Consider the following 17,916-nt stretch of genomic DNA (forward strand, 5'->3'; position numbering starts at 1 on the left):
CGCCTTACTGCTTATGTTCATTTACATTGCTTGTTTCACACACTGTCACTAAATTACATAAACAGCTTTTAATAGCTGTTGCCAATTAAAAAATTGCAACACACAAGCATACACAAAGCTTCCCATAATGTTCAGTTTGTTTCTCTTTGAAGTTGTGGGCAAATGGATACAGTTTCCTTGTTTCTCTCCTCCTTACTTGATGTCAGAAAGCATATGCAATTGTGTCATGCAGTTCAGCATGTGCATTAAAAGGCATCTGTACTGGTCACGACATAGTAACTCTTAATCCCTCCAGCCTCTGTATTTGTTCCCCTTATGCTAGGGGAAAAATATAAGGGCAGTTGCTCTTGATAAACATGCACAATCATGGGAGATCCCCTTAGGAGTAGTTCTGTCACCAAGGACTTTTACCTCATTGACAGCACTGTGCAGCCTGTCTGCTCAACGGCTGCTGTCTGGAAGAGAAATGGCAGCATTTCAGGCTGTTAAAGGTGTGATTGATGGGTGTTGTTGGTCCCTACCTGTCAGCTCATTGCACTGACAGCAATCAGCTCCCCTCTTGGGAGACAGACTTATACAACACAGCCCACCCATCCTTTTCAATGAGAGCATGATATCCCACTGCAGTTCTCCCAGCAAGTAGTAATCTACTTCGGAGGCTAGGGGTAAACTATTGAAGAGCTGGAATTTCTGTTTTTCCTGGCAAGACCAATAACAACTCTTTCAAAAAGTACCATGACACACTATAGTGGAAACTAATATAGCAAGATGGACCTGCTTATGTAAAGGGCTGGTTCAGCCCAGAGTTAAGATGGATTCTGCTGTCAGAACCCCAGCTGCCGAGTTTTTAGTGGTGGAAAAATCAAGTTGTGAGATGCTGGCATGGCTCCACACTTTACATGTTAAGCATGTCCATAAGCATTTGCAGGATTTGCTCCCATTTGCAGGGGATGATAGACAATTGCTGTCTCTCTCTTGGTCCAGTCCCACCACCAGATGGCCATGGTGATGCATGTAAATCTCAGATCCTGCCCCAACAAAACATCTAGAATTTGGTTGGCTGGTTTTCTATCTCCTGTTTGTACATAAGAGCAAAATAAAGTATTCAGGCAGAATAACAAAGCACGCTAGAAAGTAGGGTTTTATCTAATTTCTCATGCTTGTTAGTGGGGGATTTAATCACACACTCCAAAAATGTAATTTAAAGATTTTTAAACCACAGCAGCACCTAAATCAAACCTCTGATCATTCATCCAGCTGGTACAGCAAGACTGAGCATCAGGCAGTAGTGTGATTAACATGGACTGGGGCAGCATCCCAGGTATGGACTTGGGGTCACGCAAAGGGAACCAAAGGAGCAGGAAAATACCAGGCATCATTCCTGCTGTCCAGCTGTACCATCACCAGGAGCCACCAGTGCACCAGGTGGCATTTTGCCCTGTCATACATCTGGAAGTAGAAATAAGAGCTACATGCCTTTATTTCGGTGCCTTCCCCTTCTCCTTGCACGCACTCTCTTTCTCTTTCTCTCTCTGCTTTTTTTCTCTTCTTCTGGGTGGGCAGTAATTAACCTCTGTGCTGCGCAACCTCTTTCTTCTTGCATCTGGCTGACCACAGACCTGGAGCTGTCAGGCAGAGATCAGACATCCCAATGGGCTCATCCAAAGCCCACTGATGTAAGTGGGGAGACTCCCACTGATTTCAACAGTCTCTGAATCAGGTCTAACTTGAACCAGGGCCATGGCCACTCTAAAACTCTTGCTTGCCAGACATATTTCATAGATAAGCCTGAAGCCTTTCATTAGGATATTAGAGACTGATACACTATACATACAAAGGGACCCTCCAATATTATTCCCACACAGCATACAAGACCTGACTATACCACTGAGATGATGGCAGCTTTGAGCTTATATGAAGTGCCAAAGATGACATCATGGGGCTGAGAGTGAAGGGATTCTTCCTCTGTCCCTCCAAATCAGAAGCAATGACTGCAGCTACATAACCCAGGGGCTGCATAGTTTCTGTGGGACAACAGGCACCAGCTGTGGAGCCTGCTGTGTATTCTTGCTAGATGGAGAGCATTGAATTCCAAAGGAAGATGTGTACAAATATGTCTCGTATTGAAACTGCTCCATATCTTCCTAAGTTAATTAAATGCTAATTTTCTAATGAGGTGACAACAATGGCAGAGACCTGTTATCAGTATGTTAGCTAGTGCCAGCAACCAGTGAGTGAACATGGAACCCTTGTGCTATTATTAAACTCCATTCCTATATTAATTAATCACTTTCACAGCTGCATTATTCTGAAGCTGGACAACAATGTGGATTGTAATTAAAGGAAAAACCCATTTATGTTATTTGGAGATTGCCAAGCTGCTTTATGATATTTATTATTTTGTAGTGTTGTTATAGAAACCTCTTGTGTGCTTCCATTTGTTCATAGCTGTTTTAGCAAGAAGTGGAAAGGTAAAACTAAAAAATACAGCCCATCTCCTCCTGCTAGCATAAAGTCTACCATCTTGTTTAAATGGTGCACTTGGAGCAAATATAAATTAAGGGTGAAGTATTTCCCTGGAAAAAAGCAGAGAAAAGCACAGGGCAAGATGTGGATGTAAACTGAAATTTAGGGCAAATGAGTCCAAAACTGCCATCTTGAGAATCCGTGCTCAGCTACTGCCAGATCCTAAAGACACCTAAGCTCTCTTGGTGCCTCAGTTTTCAACATTAACAATTCCCAGGCACTTAGACTACTTCTTCCAAGCACATACAGAAGTATCCAGTTCTTAAAAATGCTGAACAGGTCAGTTCCTAGGTCATGCCTAAGCTCAAAAAGGATCCATAAACTAGGCGCTCGTCTGCCCACTGGGCTCAACTCTGTAGGCATGCTCTGAAAATGCCTACTACACATTCTAGATTAAGCTGCACAAGGAACACAATGGGACCACTTTTTAAAAAAATGTTGCTGTAGGAGGACTATTTTCAACCCCCACTGTGGTGGTTGCAGTGCTCACCAGGATTTGGAAGACAGGTTCCATTGCTCCCTCTGCATGACAGCACTCAAACCGCACCTCCCATCCTCAGGAGCTTGCCCTAAGCACCTGCCTGTAGATTATTCTAGAACAGAGAGTTGAAGGTATTCTTATCCATGTTTCACTCTGCATAAGGGAATTTAGGATTCAGTGAGCCACAGAAAGAGATGGACTATAGCCTGGTAATTATGGCATTCACAAGGCAAGGGGAAGACCTGTGTTCCCATCAGCGCATCAAGTACACTGTATGTATTTTATCTAATGAATGTTCCATATATTATACAAAAATGGTATTTAGAAATGGGACAAGAACTGGGGACTCCCCTCTTCTCAGTGTATGCTTAAGAGACCTGTTCCCAAAGAATCTTGAATTCTTGTAAGCAAAGTGATACTGCTTCAACAGGAAAGACTAAACATGCCCACCCCACTTCCAAAACAGCCTCTAGCTTGGTGCTTAGGGAACTCTTTTCAGAGATGAGAACTGACCCTCTTGCATCTTGTATGAGTGCCCTAACTACTGACTTAATGTCTGAAGACAATTGCTCAATGTCAAAAAGAAGAGCATAGAAGCATAGACATCTACTTGCAAGGTACAATTCAGAATCATGATTCTTGAGTGGAAGGAGACATATCATGATATTTCTGAGTAAGAGGCACAAGCCCAGAGAAGGGAAGGATTTAAAATATTCCCTATTCTCAGCCATTTCTCTATTGGCTAATTAGGTAGCTCACTTTCTGGCTTTTGTGGACCCCTGTCTGAGGCCTCTAGCCTTTCAGTAGGTGGGCCTGATGGGGATCAGTTAGGTGGTGCAATGCTCAACACTGTGGCCCTCCATGGAGCTGGGCTCTAATGTTATAGATACTAAGTTATGGACATGGCATAAAAAAAATTAAGCAATGGTTCAAGGAGAATCCCAGTGGCATCAAAAAAGTTAAACAATCGTTCAAGGAGAATCTGCAAGTTTGAGAGTGGCCAGGCAGGTCTATAGAGCAAATCTGACACTCCACTCCATGGCAGTAAGAACAGCTGTGTAGCAGGCAAACTAGTTATGCTCAGGCTCTTAGCATAACTTTAGGCCTTCCCAGAACTAAGCAATTAAATTGCACAGAGTAAACTGGGAGAAGTGAGTGCTGTGATTGGTACGTTGGGATAACCAGGTTCAGTAGTTTCCCTAGAAGGAAAGGAAACCAAAAATGGAATAGGATTGGAGTACCTTATCTACAAAGATAAGATAAGAAACTTGAGGATTGGACAGTCTGAGATGAGAAAGTTACAACAGTAGTGGACAAACAAAGAGACAGTGTGTTTGTATTGGCACCCTGGGGAGACAGGAGCACCCTTGGAATTCTTGTTTGAACAGCAGGGAATCCAGACACTAACATCCCACACACCCAGCGGAGGATCTAAGGCTGGTACCACCGAAGGTTGCTGTTGTAATGTCTGACAGAACAGCTTGCCAAGCCGTATTATGAGGAGGAAACTCGTAATAAGGATTAGGGGTTACTATTAAAGGTCGCTTGATACCAAATTGGATGAGGGGCCGTCTCAATTCTTGGGGGTCTCTGGTCAAAGAAATCCTGAGGCAACAGGCTGCTGTGCAACACAACCATCTTGCCCTATGGAAAGGAAATGGCTCAGGAATTCCCTACTTGACTTCATTCTCCTCAGCCAATGTGAGGCACAAGGGTAGCAATTTTCACTATTAATGGAACTCATATTTATTAATGAAGAAATGTCCTGGCTTCACTGGGAATCTGTTATTCCCTGTCTCATTTAGTTAAACACTAGTTTAACTAGTTTAGTTCCAGAGCATTTTACACTTATTATCTTAATTATAGGAGTGTAGTCATAATAAGCAACAGGTGAGACACACCTGTAAACCAGTCCTCTGAGTGTTTCACACAGGCAGCATAAATAATATCCTAAAAATGCAGGGTAATGCCTGCCAGGATAATAAGGCTTTAATGTGAAATCCACACTCAAAACTGTTTAAAACTACTTGTTTATTGAATTTACATAACTATTTTTGGAGCATATTTATTATTTTTGTACAATTGAAGGCAAAGGAAAAAAATACCGTAGTGGCAAGCAAGTGAAAGTCCATTTACAATAAGCAGCAGGTAGACAAATACCCCTCCAATATACCATTGCATGCCTATTTGTATTGCCACAGTGGGACAGAAAATTCTTATCCCTACTCTTAGATAATAATAATAATGAAGTAATTTACATTTAAATAGCACTTTTCCTCTGAAAGCATTTTACAAACTTAGCAAAATGATATTGAGGGATCACTTTACCTAGCTGCTGAAATGCAGCCACCTCTGGTTTGAAACACAACAGCTTCTTAATAGCATGTTTTAACAACACTGCATGATAGAATAGGATCAGAGCAGGGAAGAAGTATTGTAACCTAATGATGTTGAAGAGGAATTGCTTGAGTTGCAGGTTAATAAAATATTGTCACTAAAAAACAGTAACCTTTAGAAAATGTGTCATAGGTGTGGAGGTTCAGGATGCAGTGTGCACTTGGGTGAGCTGAAAACATACAATGATTTTTTGAAAAAGGGGTTTTTATTTAACTATGGAATGACCCCTAAGATAGAAAGATACATTAAAATACAACAAACAATGGTGGCTACAACAAATACAATTGTGCAAAGGTTGAACTTATAAGTCATTGCTATCACTTTAAATAATACTCACGGTTAGGCAAAAAAATCATAGGCGATAACAGATGTAACATTACATCATGCACACAAACGTCATCGGGTTAGGGAAGTGGGCAAACGTGAAGGCCTCACAAAATGCCTCTTTTCAAAGAGGGGAGAGTCGGCTTGGGGTGATCAGTCCCTTGCCCGTTCAGCCTCAGAGTCGTGGTCTCTCGGTTCCGTCTGCAGGCGCTCTCCTCGATCGTGGGGAGAAGCGCAGTTTTAAACACGCTGCTTGACGATCATCCAATCGTCTTGCGTGCTGCCATTTGAACCCCCTTATATGGTATGTTTCCTGTTTGAGTCTGTAAGAGTTTTCGCACCAACTGATCGATGGTGCATGTGCTGCGGCAGCATCCCGCCACAGGACGTCAACCCAGAAGCCTCTGCAGGCTTAGCTTTTGGTGCCAAGGGGGCCTGGCCATTCATCCGGGCACAAGTGCAAACACCTTTCACAGTGCAATCGCAAAGCACCTTTTCACAATAGGATGCTTAAATATCATCATTCAGTTACACCTTATCCTGAAAACAGAACCCTCAGCTACACAATACTCCTAACACTCTGCACCACTTTCTTGTGAGTCTACAAGAGCAGTGGTGTTTGGGCTTATCAACACACTGAAGTTAATGAGAATTAAGAGTTCTGAGTATTTGTAGCATTGGGCTCAATTCACCATAAGGATGTTCTTTGCAAACCTAGTATCTGAGGGCTGATCCAGTTCCAACCTTGCTTAGCTTTTGTAATTTGATGGCTGGTGACCCAGAAAGAAAACCCTTTTCACATAATTACCAGATCATAGAAGGGGGGGCAGACAAAGATCTGCCATGGCCTGGATCTGGCCCATGGGCCATATTTTGCCCACCCCTGTTCTATCCTTTTCTCTGAGTGATTTCATAGTATTTATTGCTTCATTTCTTGATTCATTTTTCTTAAGTCCTGATTCATTCATTCAACGTTCATTCCATGCTATGCTACAGTTTCTTGCAAGTTTTGCTGTACCAAAGCTGGTAGATCTACCATTCTTCATGGAATAGTGGTTGCTTTAGGATCTGGAGGTCCCTGCTGGCTGGGAAGGCATTTTGCTGTAGTAAGCTTTACCTGATAGCACTGTATTAAGCAAAGCTTTCAAAGGTTGAGCTAAAACCTGTAGCTGAGCCCTGAATTCCCTCTAAGTTCCTTGATACTTTTGTCACCCCCAGCCTTTTATTTTCCCAGTCATTAGAGAATTGTCCCTAATGATTCTTATTTAATCAATAGGTCTCTGGAGACCTTCCCAGCTTTCACCAGCTGCTTATGAGACATTGTTACCATAGAAATGGAAACCAAACCCAGAAAACTTTAATCCAAGATTCACTCGTCATGCCTACATATACAATTAATGTGCATGAATTTACCGCACGTCAAATTGTTATGCAGTAAACTACTCCCAGGCACAGCATGTACATGTGCACCCTAGTCAGGAAAAAACCCAGCCAAAGTAGAGCACTTTAGGCCAGGGAGGCTCCTGCTCTGCCCTGCTCTCCTCTTTCTGCAGCAGCCAGGGGGAGTTCTTGGGGCCCATACCTACATAAAATCAACACCAGTGGGCTGATGCTCAGGCTTTGTTTACATCATACACTCTGCTACATTAGTCAGGCATGTGTTAGGTGAGGTCATGACCAATGTTGGCCAGAAGTTACTCAAGTAAATGCTGTTATACCAGCTGTATCACTTTGTACAAGTGTTGCTTATTATACTTGGTAGCACTAATTTTGCTCCACTGACACAAAGCAGCATGTAGTTGAACTAGCTGCATCTGTGCAAGGAGGGTCAAGTGCTTTTAGTCTAGCTATGCAGCTAGCAATGTATGAGGCTGATCCAGGCTACAAGCTGGTGTGTCTTCAGGCACTCCTTTAGCAGGGGAGAAAGGCTGCAGTGTATAAGGGCAACAGAGCTCTAAACTTCCCAGGGACAGGAAGAGCAGCATGAAAATTGATATGTTTCAAGGGAGTCTGGTTTAGACAACCAGGTGCCAAGCCCAATCCATAAAAGGATGTCCCATGCCTTGGTCCCTAGCCAGCCACACACCTCTATGGGCCTGAGTAATTTGCAGCCTGCTATCACAGCTCTCCAGGATGCTGTTCTGGGAGCCTGTAGCTAGCGCACCATCGATGCTCCTTGCCCTCCCCAGAGCAGCAGTAGCCAGGGCACTGTTTCTGTGAGGTCCTCATGGACCACCTCCTCCTCCCTGCTGCCCCCCCCAACAGTAAGGCACATGGTTGGCCACCCACGAATCCTGGCCCACAGTGCATCCCCAAAAACACACACAATACGGACAGTTTGCAACAAATTCCAACCTTTATTTCCCTTCAGAACACAACAATAGACTCCCTCCCTCCCTTCCTCCCAACAGACCGTCCCAACTCCAATGCATACCACCAATAAAGCACTCTCTGCTCCATTAAACTGTTTATAAGCACCTTTTTGAAAGTTTCAGGTGGAGGACAGTGGGGAGGAGACACCTACAGCACGAAGCCCAGAGGGAGGCGCCTGGCACCCCAGTCCCTGTCCCCACCATCTTGGGTCCTGATGCTATGGCAAGCTTGGTGGCTGGCCCAGGTGCAAGGGTGGGTGCTGTCAAGCCCACTTAGGCTGGTCCCCCTCATCCTTCATGGGGCCGGGGCCAACAGGGCCCACATGGGGAGCTGGATCTACCATGGTGAGTGGTGGGCAGCAGATGAGGCAGGGGGCCCCACTAAACATGGGCTGCACCCCAAGCAAGCCCCTAGTCAGAGTCACCTGGGCATGCTGCAAAGAGCTGTTTGAGTGGTCTGAGGGTGCCCAGCTCATTATGCCCTGCCACTGCTGATTGTGATGGTTCCCATGGTGCATCTGAGAATCTGGTGCGGGGCCCTGAGGTTCAAAGGCATCTCAGGCAAGCCCATGCTTCCCTGCAACATGTGCTGCTGCCTGTAGGGGTATTTCTGACTATGCTATTAGTGCCCGACCCCAGTGGCTAAGAAGGAGACCGCCACTGCCATTGATAAGTTTCTCCACATGTGACAGGCCCCTGGCTGCCTAGCTGGGAGCCTGCTGGGCGCTCAATAAAGTCCTGAACTGCCTCCCACCTCCCTGTGTGATGCTGGGAGACTCTAATGAATGGGGAGGAGCTTGGCCAGGCAGGGAACTGAAGGGAGGGGAGGGGAGGAGATAAGCCTCCCCACTACCCTGTGCAGGGCTCCTGGCTGCAGGCATGCAGCCCGGGGGTGTGCAGGTGAGCTGGCATGGGCATGGGTTGACGCAGTGCTCCCTTCTCCCCAACACTCCTCCCTGTGTGGGGCTTACTGGGCAGATATGGCAGGTTCTCCCAGTGGTCTGAGACTGTTCCTGACTACAGAGATGAGGTCTGGGTCCCAGGGTAGTGAGGTGCAGTGCCTGGTCACCCAGGCAGTGGCCACCTCCAGTGAAGCTGGAATGTGCAAGGCCATCCCTGCCCTGTCTTAATCATTGGAGGGCTGCTGCTGGAGCAGCTTGGGCAGGCGGTGGCCCAGGCTGCCTGAGCTGCTGCATTAGGCTGAGGGTGGGGACCATGCAGGGACCTGGCATAGGAGTCTCAAGGGGCCCATCCCGAGAGTCCTCCTGGCCTGTGGCCCCTTGATCAGGCTCTGGTAGCCCAACTGTGTTGCAGAACACATGCTAGGCCTTGCCAGGGTCCACAGAGACCAGGATATGGTCCAACTCCCACATGAAGGGCATGGACCTGCAGGCAGACATGGACCCACTGCACCCTTGGGGCATTGTCCATGACCCAGCACTGCTGGCCAGACTGCTTGTATCCATGCTTCCGCATCCACTGGGCCATTGCTGCATAAATGTGCGTGTTGGCGCTTGTCACCCCACTAAATTGCTGCTGGACCTCAACATCCTCCCATATGGTAATGAGGCCTGCCATCTCTTCATGGATTTAGTTGGGCCCCTGGGCCCTGAGTATCAGCAGGTGGGGAGCCTGACGTGGTGGCAACTGGCAGGGGCCTCAGGGAGTCAGGCCTGGGTTCCAGGTGGCAGTGTGGATCGCAGGTACCTGAGGTAGTGGGGCAACATGTTCGGGGTCAGGCTTGGGCTGGCAGGGTCTTCACTGGGCCAGTCACAGGGTCCAGGTGGCAGGATGGGTTTCAGGTGCCTACTGCAGTGGGGCATGGTGCCAAGGGGGCAGGGGCCCTGGGAGGTCAGGCCTGGAGTCTGGGTGGCACATGCTCACTGTGGTGGAGCACAGTGCCCAGAGGGCAGGCTGTGGTTGACAGGGCCCTATGTGGTCAGGACCAGGGTCTGGGTGGCAGTGACAGGTAACTGAGGAGCTGCCTGTACCACACAACTCCAGAAACTGTCAAGCCACATGGCAATTTGCACCCACGTTACCATCTACACATGTGTTTAAATGCAGTAATGTAATGCACCACTGGATAGTATTTGTATCTGACAGGACTATCCAACAGCTCATTACATTAGTCTACTCAACCCAAATTGCTGTGGATGCTGAATAGGTTCAGGCCCTTTAGCTTCTCTTCGTAGGGCCTGCCCCACTGCCTCTTGACCATGTGAGTAGCCCTCCTTTGGACCCTCTCAATGCTAGCCACATCCCTCTTGAAGTGCGGTGCTCAGAACTGGATGCAGTACTCCAACTGTGGCCTGACCAATGCCGCATCGAGGAGAAGAATCACCTCCCTGGACCTGCTTGTGATGCATCTGTAGATGCATGACAAGGTGCAGTTAGCCTTACTGACTGCTTCCTTGCACTGGCGGCTCATGACTCCAAGATTCCTTTCTGCCACTGTGTTGACAAGAAGGGTGTTCCCCCGCCTATAGGTGTGTTGCTGGTTCCTTCTCCCTAGATGCAGCACCTTGCACTTGTCTGCGTTGAATTCCATCCTATTCTCATCCGCTCACCTCTGTAACTTGTCTAGATCTAGCTGGATTCTGTCCCTCCCCTCCAGCGTGCCCACCTCGCCCCACATCTTGACGTCATCAGCAAATTTGGACAGCGTGCATTCCACACCCACATCCATATCATTGATAAAGATATTGAACAGTACAGGCCCCAGGACCGAGCCCTGGGGGATGACACTGCCTACATCCCTCCAGGTTGAAAATGACCCGTCCACCATCACACTCTGGGTGCAACCACCTAGCCAATTTGCCACCCATCTGACTGTGTAGGCATCAATGCCACAGTCACCAAGTTTTTTAAAGAGAATGTGGTGGGAAACTGTGTCAAAGGCCTTCTTAAAGTCCAGGAAGATGACATCCAACCCGATATCCTCGTCCAGAGACTTTGTGACCTGATCATAAAAAGAAACCAGGTTAGTCAGGCAGGACCTTCCCTCAGTGAACCCATGTTGGTTGCCCCTGAGCATTACCTCCCCTGCTGGGCCCTTGCAGATGTGCTCCTTGATAATTTTCTCAAAGGTGTTCCCAAGGACCGAGGTAAGACTGGCCTATAATTGCTGGGACTCTCCTTTCTCCCCATTGTGTGTATTGAGCATCCCTACACTGCAGAATGGTAGTAGGGGCACTTTAACTAAAGTTCATTAAATGAGCTTTAGTTAAAATGCCCCCGCTGCCATTTTGAAATGCAGGACACTGAATACACAAGATGCTCCAGGCGCTTTAATTAGAGTGGCTCTTGAGAGCCCAGACAAGGGTCACTCTGGAGAAATATTGGGACAGATCCTGAGCATGGAAGGGATCATACAAAAATTCTCTCATAGCTAATATACTGTTTTCTACTTTTGTCAAACACAAAGGGAAGTTCAAGTTGTTTCAGAACTAACTTAAATCTTTTACAGTTTACCTTGAGTCAGTCTGAGCTCTATACTCTTGTAGCTGTTTATAAGCTGGGCAGCTAGCTCCTACACACTAGTCCATCATCTGACTCCAGCTGAGACATTTCCTTTACTTCTAGCCTGAATCAGATATAAATTCAGTCCTTTTAATCACCTAATGCATTAGTTCAGTGAATCACCTGGGACTCCTCCTCCTCTTCCCAATGCAGGCTTGTCTTATTTCTGCCTCCAGAGTATTGGTTATTGACAGCTAACTCTCAGATAAATCCTGTGAGCTCTAAAGGCACCAGAAGAAGACCATACTACATACACTTGGCACCCCTGAGAGTGAGTCAATGATGATGGAAACAATGCCTATCTTTTTCCTTGCTGCCATTCAGATGTAATTGAGTACAGTTTGTACTAACCTGGTGCCAGCAGGAATGACCCAAGCCCACCATCTGTCTTTCTATACTGCAGCTCTAATTCATCTCCAAATGAGTTATTACAATGCTACAGCATTAGTCAGATCTTTTCTGTTCTCAAAGGGATGGGTGCCTGTGGCATTATTCACAGATGTCATGCGATGGCACTGAAAGGCATCATCTTCCAAGTTCTTTCTTCTTCACTTGCAAGCAAGTTTTTGTGCTCAGAGAGAGGTACTGGGTCATTATTTGGTTTGGGTTATGCAAACCTTTCTGAAGATGTACATTCAGTGGAAAGGGACTGAAGTGGGCAGCCCAAAGACGCCCTCTGCCTTGGGCTCTGCTTAGAGTCAGTTCTTGAGGCAACTTGCTCCTTGGGAAAAAGCACTGCTGTTTAGTTGATATTCCTGAAAGAAGGAATTGCCTGCCATTCTATTTGATCATTTTGTTTCAGGACTGTGTAAATGAAGCAAATTCATATCCAGCCACATATAAGTGATTTTTCCTTCACGATAAAGCTGACAGGCCCACAGACAAGTAACCCGAATGTCAGAACAGGCCACTCCTGTTAGAAGAAGGTACACAAATATCTTTTTCAGACTGCCTACAGAACAAGTCATGATGCTTTACCCCATTCTCCATGCTTAAGGAAAGATGTGGTATCTGCCACAGAGTAAGGAAGATGGAAATAGGAGTGAAAGCACCAGTTTCGAAACCAAGCCACTACACAAATGGAAGTAGCTTTGTCTGATGCCATGAGACAGTAGACTAAAAAGTAGCAAACATGCAATGAATGTGTAAATTTTGATAATTCAGTTGGGTAGGTGGCTGTTCGGGGTCATCTCCCTGTGCCTGCCTTTGGTTTAATTTGAACTTGATTGTTGTCAACTCCTGCCTGCTTTAACTATTGTGATTATCCTGCCAGTTTCAGCATCAATCTATCATAAAGTGAAGTTTAATTTTGTGAGAGAAGAGCTATCAAACAAGAGTGCCACTCACATGATTTCTCTTGTATTCCTTGAGACATCAGATATGCAGATCTTGGTGGCATTTAAAAACGCTGCTTAAGAATCTAGTTTTAATATTTGGCTCATCGGAAAGAACAAAGAGCCTCATTTCTGAAGCCCTTTAAACAGGAGCAAGCTTAGAGTTGTGTAATACTGTGTGGAAAGATGAATGTTGCCCTCTCCCTGACAGACAACGAAATGGAGGCAGACATCATTAGTGCATATCACACCCCTCCTTCAGAGTTGGAGTCTCCACTCGTTCTTTGAGAAAAGAAGTAAAATGTTTCCTGTAAAAAAGCTGCTTTGCCCCAGATCTATAGGTATAGCTTACTGTGGTTAACCTATTACAAGTTTTAAGCCTTTTTGTGAAATACCTGATATATGGCCAAGATGTGGCTACATTCATAAATGCATACTCAGCATTGTATTATGGAGGGCATGTCAGCATATGCAGTTCCCATTAGAACAGAATGGTGGCTTTTTCAAGCAGAAAAACTTCTGAGGTTCAGCAGTGAAATGGAAACTTCCCATGGACCCCCTCAGGGATAGATCCTGAGAGGGTACAGTGGTTAGATGCATCCTCCTTTCAGTCTATGACACTGTAGAAAAACAGCCAGGGACTTCAAAATAGTCCTCAAATCAGGTAAAAAATTCTTCACCTTCCCTTTGCCTCCATTCTCAGTGCCACCTGCTCACCCCTCCCCTTCCCTCCACCCCCTCTCCCTTGCTCACCACTGCTGCTGTCCTTAGCTGCGCCGGGGGCAGGGTGGGGGAGGTTCTAAAGCCACTCCTGTCCACTCTAGCAGGGCTCTGTAGGGAGCTGGGCTCAGCAGCAGCTACAGGCAGGTTGCTTCTCCCTGTCTGATCCCCCTTGGTGTTCCCTGCTAGCTTGGGAACAGGCACAGGAAGGGAACCCATCTGCTGCCGCTACTGCTGCCACCACTGCCTCTAGCCAAGCCTGGCTGTATGTGCAGCACTGGCAGGCAGGGGAGAGGGGAATGGGAGGAGAGGGGAGGGACATGTTGCTGAGTACAGACAGGGAGTGGGGAGAGAAGATTCTTAAATGATTGAGGGGCTTAAAAAAAAGACCACAGTTGCTGTCCCCATGGTATGGTCTTCCCATACTGATGTAAGGGGGAGGCTGGGAGCAGAGGGGCAGCTGCCCCTGTAGCAGTGGATGCTGCTCCTGCACTCCACCCTTTATAAAATCCTTGGTTTATAGCCCATGGAACCTCTCACCATTTTCTTGAGGTCATATCACTGCAGGAGGAGCGCATAGGAAGTACTGTTTGGTGGTACACCTGTGCCTAATCTTTTAGTCTTACTTCTCTTTTCTCATGAGCTTGATCTTATTGTTGGCGAATGCTGAAGGCCTCTTATTTCTGCCTGTATCTATCTTGATTCAGTTGGAGCTGTGTTGTCCAGGAATCTGAGAAGTGCTTTTGTCTCTTGCTCTGATATAGCCCAAGTATAGGCATTGTACTTTAGAAGTTAATTCCATTTGGGACACTTTTCTAAGCCTCACCACTATTTTGTATTTAAGTAGGTTGGGTCTCTCCATCTGGTAGCAGGAGTTAAATACCGAAGATACTTCCACTTTGTAGGAAAACCGTAGAGCCCAGCAGGATGGTGAACAACCAACCCAGGCACATGTTATGACATTTTTAATCATTTGTGCACCCCATAGACTGATATACAGCTGACCTTGGGGTGTTAAGTTATATATACATGGTAGATGAATTAGCTATATTTGTTTTTGGGGCTTTTAAAGGGGGAGAGAGAGAGAGACATAAAGGGGCTTTACAGCTGTAGCCTAAAGTTCAGCTGAGTATTAATGGCTTCATTGCATGATCAACTGATCAGTAGAAGGGCAATACTATATTTTATGCATAAACCATTAGAAGTTTTATTTTTAATTTTTTTCAAGTATTGTACTCTTTATCAATATGTATGTAATCATCAGCCCTGAGTGAAGGGTTAGTGAAGGGTATAGCCCCCTCAGAGCAGACCAGGGTGGTTAGTTTGAGGGTGGGTCTGTACTGCCTCTTATGGACAGGCCAAATCTGCCACCAACCAACAAGCCTTGCCCACTTCCTCCTGTTCCTCACACGCCACTTGCTAAACAGTGTTGCACGGTTGCTTTGTGGAGCACCCAGGGGATACTCTCAGATCACAGTTTCAGGTGTGTTCCTGACAGCAGCACTGGGTGTGAACAGCCCCATTTTACAGGCAGCCACGCTGACTTTGTTTTCTGGCATGCAGCACGTACAGAGCAGGAACAAGTAGGCAAGGCTTATTTTTCAGCAGTGGCCTTGGACTTGCTTCAGAAGTAGTACAGACAGACCCTCAGAGTCCCAATTAATATATTGGTTCCTCTGCTTACCCCAGCAGTGAGTAATTGACTTATCTCTATGAGCAGCAAGTTAATTCACTTCCATACTAGTTCAGCTGCACTGGTCCACTCACAAGGTTCCTGCCTACTTTCTTCATGCCTCTGGCTGCACATGCCTTGATGACCTATGTGGCAGAGGAAACCATAGCTTTGTGAAAGCTCCTCTTCCTTTTAGCACTGTAGGCAACAGGATGCATATACTCCATCTACATCTTCTTGCATCCCTTTGAGGACATGCAGCAAAGTGGAAAACTTAAGTATTTAGATTGTTTCCTAAATGTTGCATGTTACATACTTGTTCAAACTTCATGCATGCACTCCTTTGGGGGTTAGGGTCTTTTATGCAACCCCCCCTTGCTCAAGATAGCATCATTTTATATATTTTTGTTTTTCACTTTAAGGTATACAAAAGTGAAGTTATCTTGTGCTCTAGATTGATGTTTATTTATCTAAAGTGATAGATGTGTCTTGTATGTACAGAAATATAAATACAAATACAAATGGCATGGTGTAGCATAAAGGGTTTATCAGCAGGTGTCTGAGATAGCCACAGCTATGAATAACACCAGTTTTCTCAAATGTGCTGATATGGCCTATCACACAGCACCACATATTCCAAATTGCCACATATGGGGTAGATTAGATATATAATTGACATACAGATTCTCTCTTAACATTTAAATTATTCTAGTGAAATGTTTTCATCTCTCTGGCTGAAAAACTCTGAAGGCATAAAGTAAATCTTGTTCATCAAGAATCTGGACATTTTAACTTCTCTCTTTGCTTTGTGCCATATCTCTAAAGTTTCTTGTAAGAGCAACAACAAATTTGAGCATATGGTTCCCTTGGACAAAGAGCCTATATAGCATTTTCAGTTGCAAAGGATTTTTTTTTTTAATGTGAGGTGGAAGAAAGGTATGCTTATCTACAGAGTGAAGATACTCTCTCATTTTAACACTACAAACTCTGGTATATTTGACCAAATTTTGTACATCAGCTGAGAACAAAGCAACTTTTCAGTGAATTAAGGCAGTATAGCAGCTTGCTGCCTCCGAGCCTCTTCAACCAGGTTTTTACCGCTCTTGAGCGTCTCTCAGCAAGCATAAAAAATATGCAGTCTTTTAAACTTGCTGGCTTTTGCTCCCTGGAGCATATCCCAGCACGCCCTAATATAATACATTCTTTTAACATATAAAGCAAATAAACAACAACAAAAAACTTATTGGCCTGGATACTGGAAAGGGTCCACTTTCTGCCCTTCTCATAGCCCAGAAGTCTCCCACCTCTGGGGCTTCTCCTCTGTACCTCCCTCTGGTTCTGCTTTCTGGGATTTTTGATTCCCAGGGCACCCCACACTAACCTTCACAGCTGTACCCCCTCACCAAGTTGCCTGCCTCCTTTTAGTGGGGGCAGGCCACCTTGTTCCAGGCAGGTTCATGGTTATTTTGTAAGGAGAAATCTTTGAAGTATTTTCATAAATAATACAACTAATTTTTAAGTCAGTGTGATATCTCATATATTAAAGCTTAGCATGTATTTCAGTGTTGTATGAAGGCCTTTATGGAAAAAGCAAAGACATTCAGATAGCTATTAACAAGCATAGATCAATTTGTAAGCTGCTATGTTGTAAAGTAAAACATAGAAGTAAAGCAGTTATAAAACACTAGGATATCTGTCCCAAGAATGTTGCACACATTTAAATTAATTCTTAGATTCAGCTTCAGTAAAGATTGGGAGCAGCCCTCCTGCCTTCTTTGTTTATCACTGTCTGCTAGCATTTGAAGGACAGATACAGTGGCACAAAGGTAAAGAACTGCTTGAGAAGAGCAGCTTGAGAATGGCTGTGATTAATGAACAGATAAAGACACATATGATTGCCTGCCTTTTTAGAATGAATGCTACCAGCTCATTAAGCTGGTGAGAACTCTTGAGACAATTGTTATAAACAGCCTTGTCTTGAGTCAAAAATGGTAGCATCTTATTTCAAATTAGATGACAACCTGAGGGAGATCTTTAGAAACTGCATCCTTCACAGTGTGGACCAGTTGAAGGCTCACCAGCAAGGAAAGGAAAAATATTTTCAGTTATTTGATTTCTTTGCCTCCCTTAGTACAGCACTTGCTTGGTTTCCCAAACCAAGACGAATCAGTGTTTGGGTAAAAACTTTCTAGGTCCACCTGGGAAGGGAGGGGGTCAAAGCACACCTATTGGGATAGCCATCATTGCTTCACAGTAGCCCTTCCTTCTATAACCATGGCTACATAGGCATGAACCTAGTGACCCTTACAAGCCAGAGTACCTCTACACCATGTCATACACAGGGACTAAATAGGTAAAACAAAGCAGAAACAAGCCATGATGATGGTTACTAGAGTTCAATAAGACTGAACTTTCTAGCACTCTCCTCCTCAATACACACCCATTTATCTACCAGTGCCTATCTGTTTTAAATAACAAATCATAAACCAACTGTGGTAGAAGAAGCTATGTGAACCACATTCAATCATTCTTTAATAGCAGGGTGCCAGTGTCAATCCTTCATTCTTG

This window comes from Crocodylus siamensis, chromosome 3 (assembly GCF_052110815.1).
Source record: "Crocodylus siamensis isolate JL-2025a chromosome 3, ASM5211081v1, whole genome shotgun sequence".
Lineage (NCBI taxonomy): Eukaryota > Metazoa > Chordata > Crocodylia > Crocodylidae > Crocodylus > Crocodylus siamensis.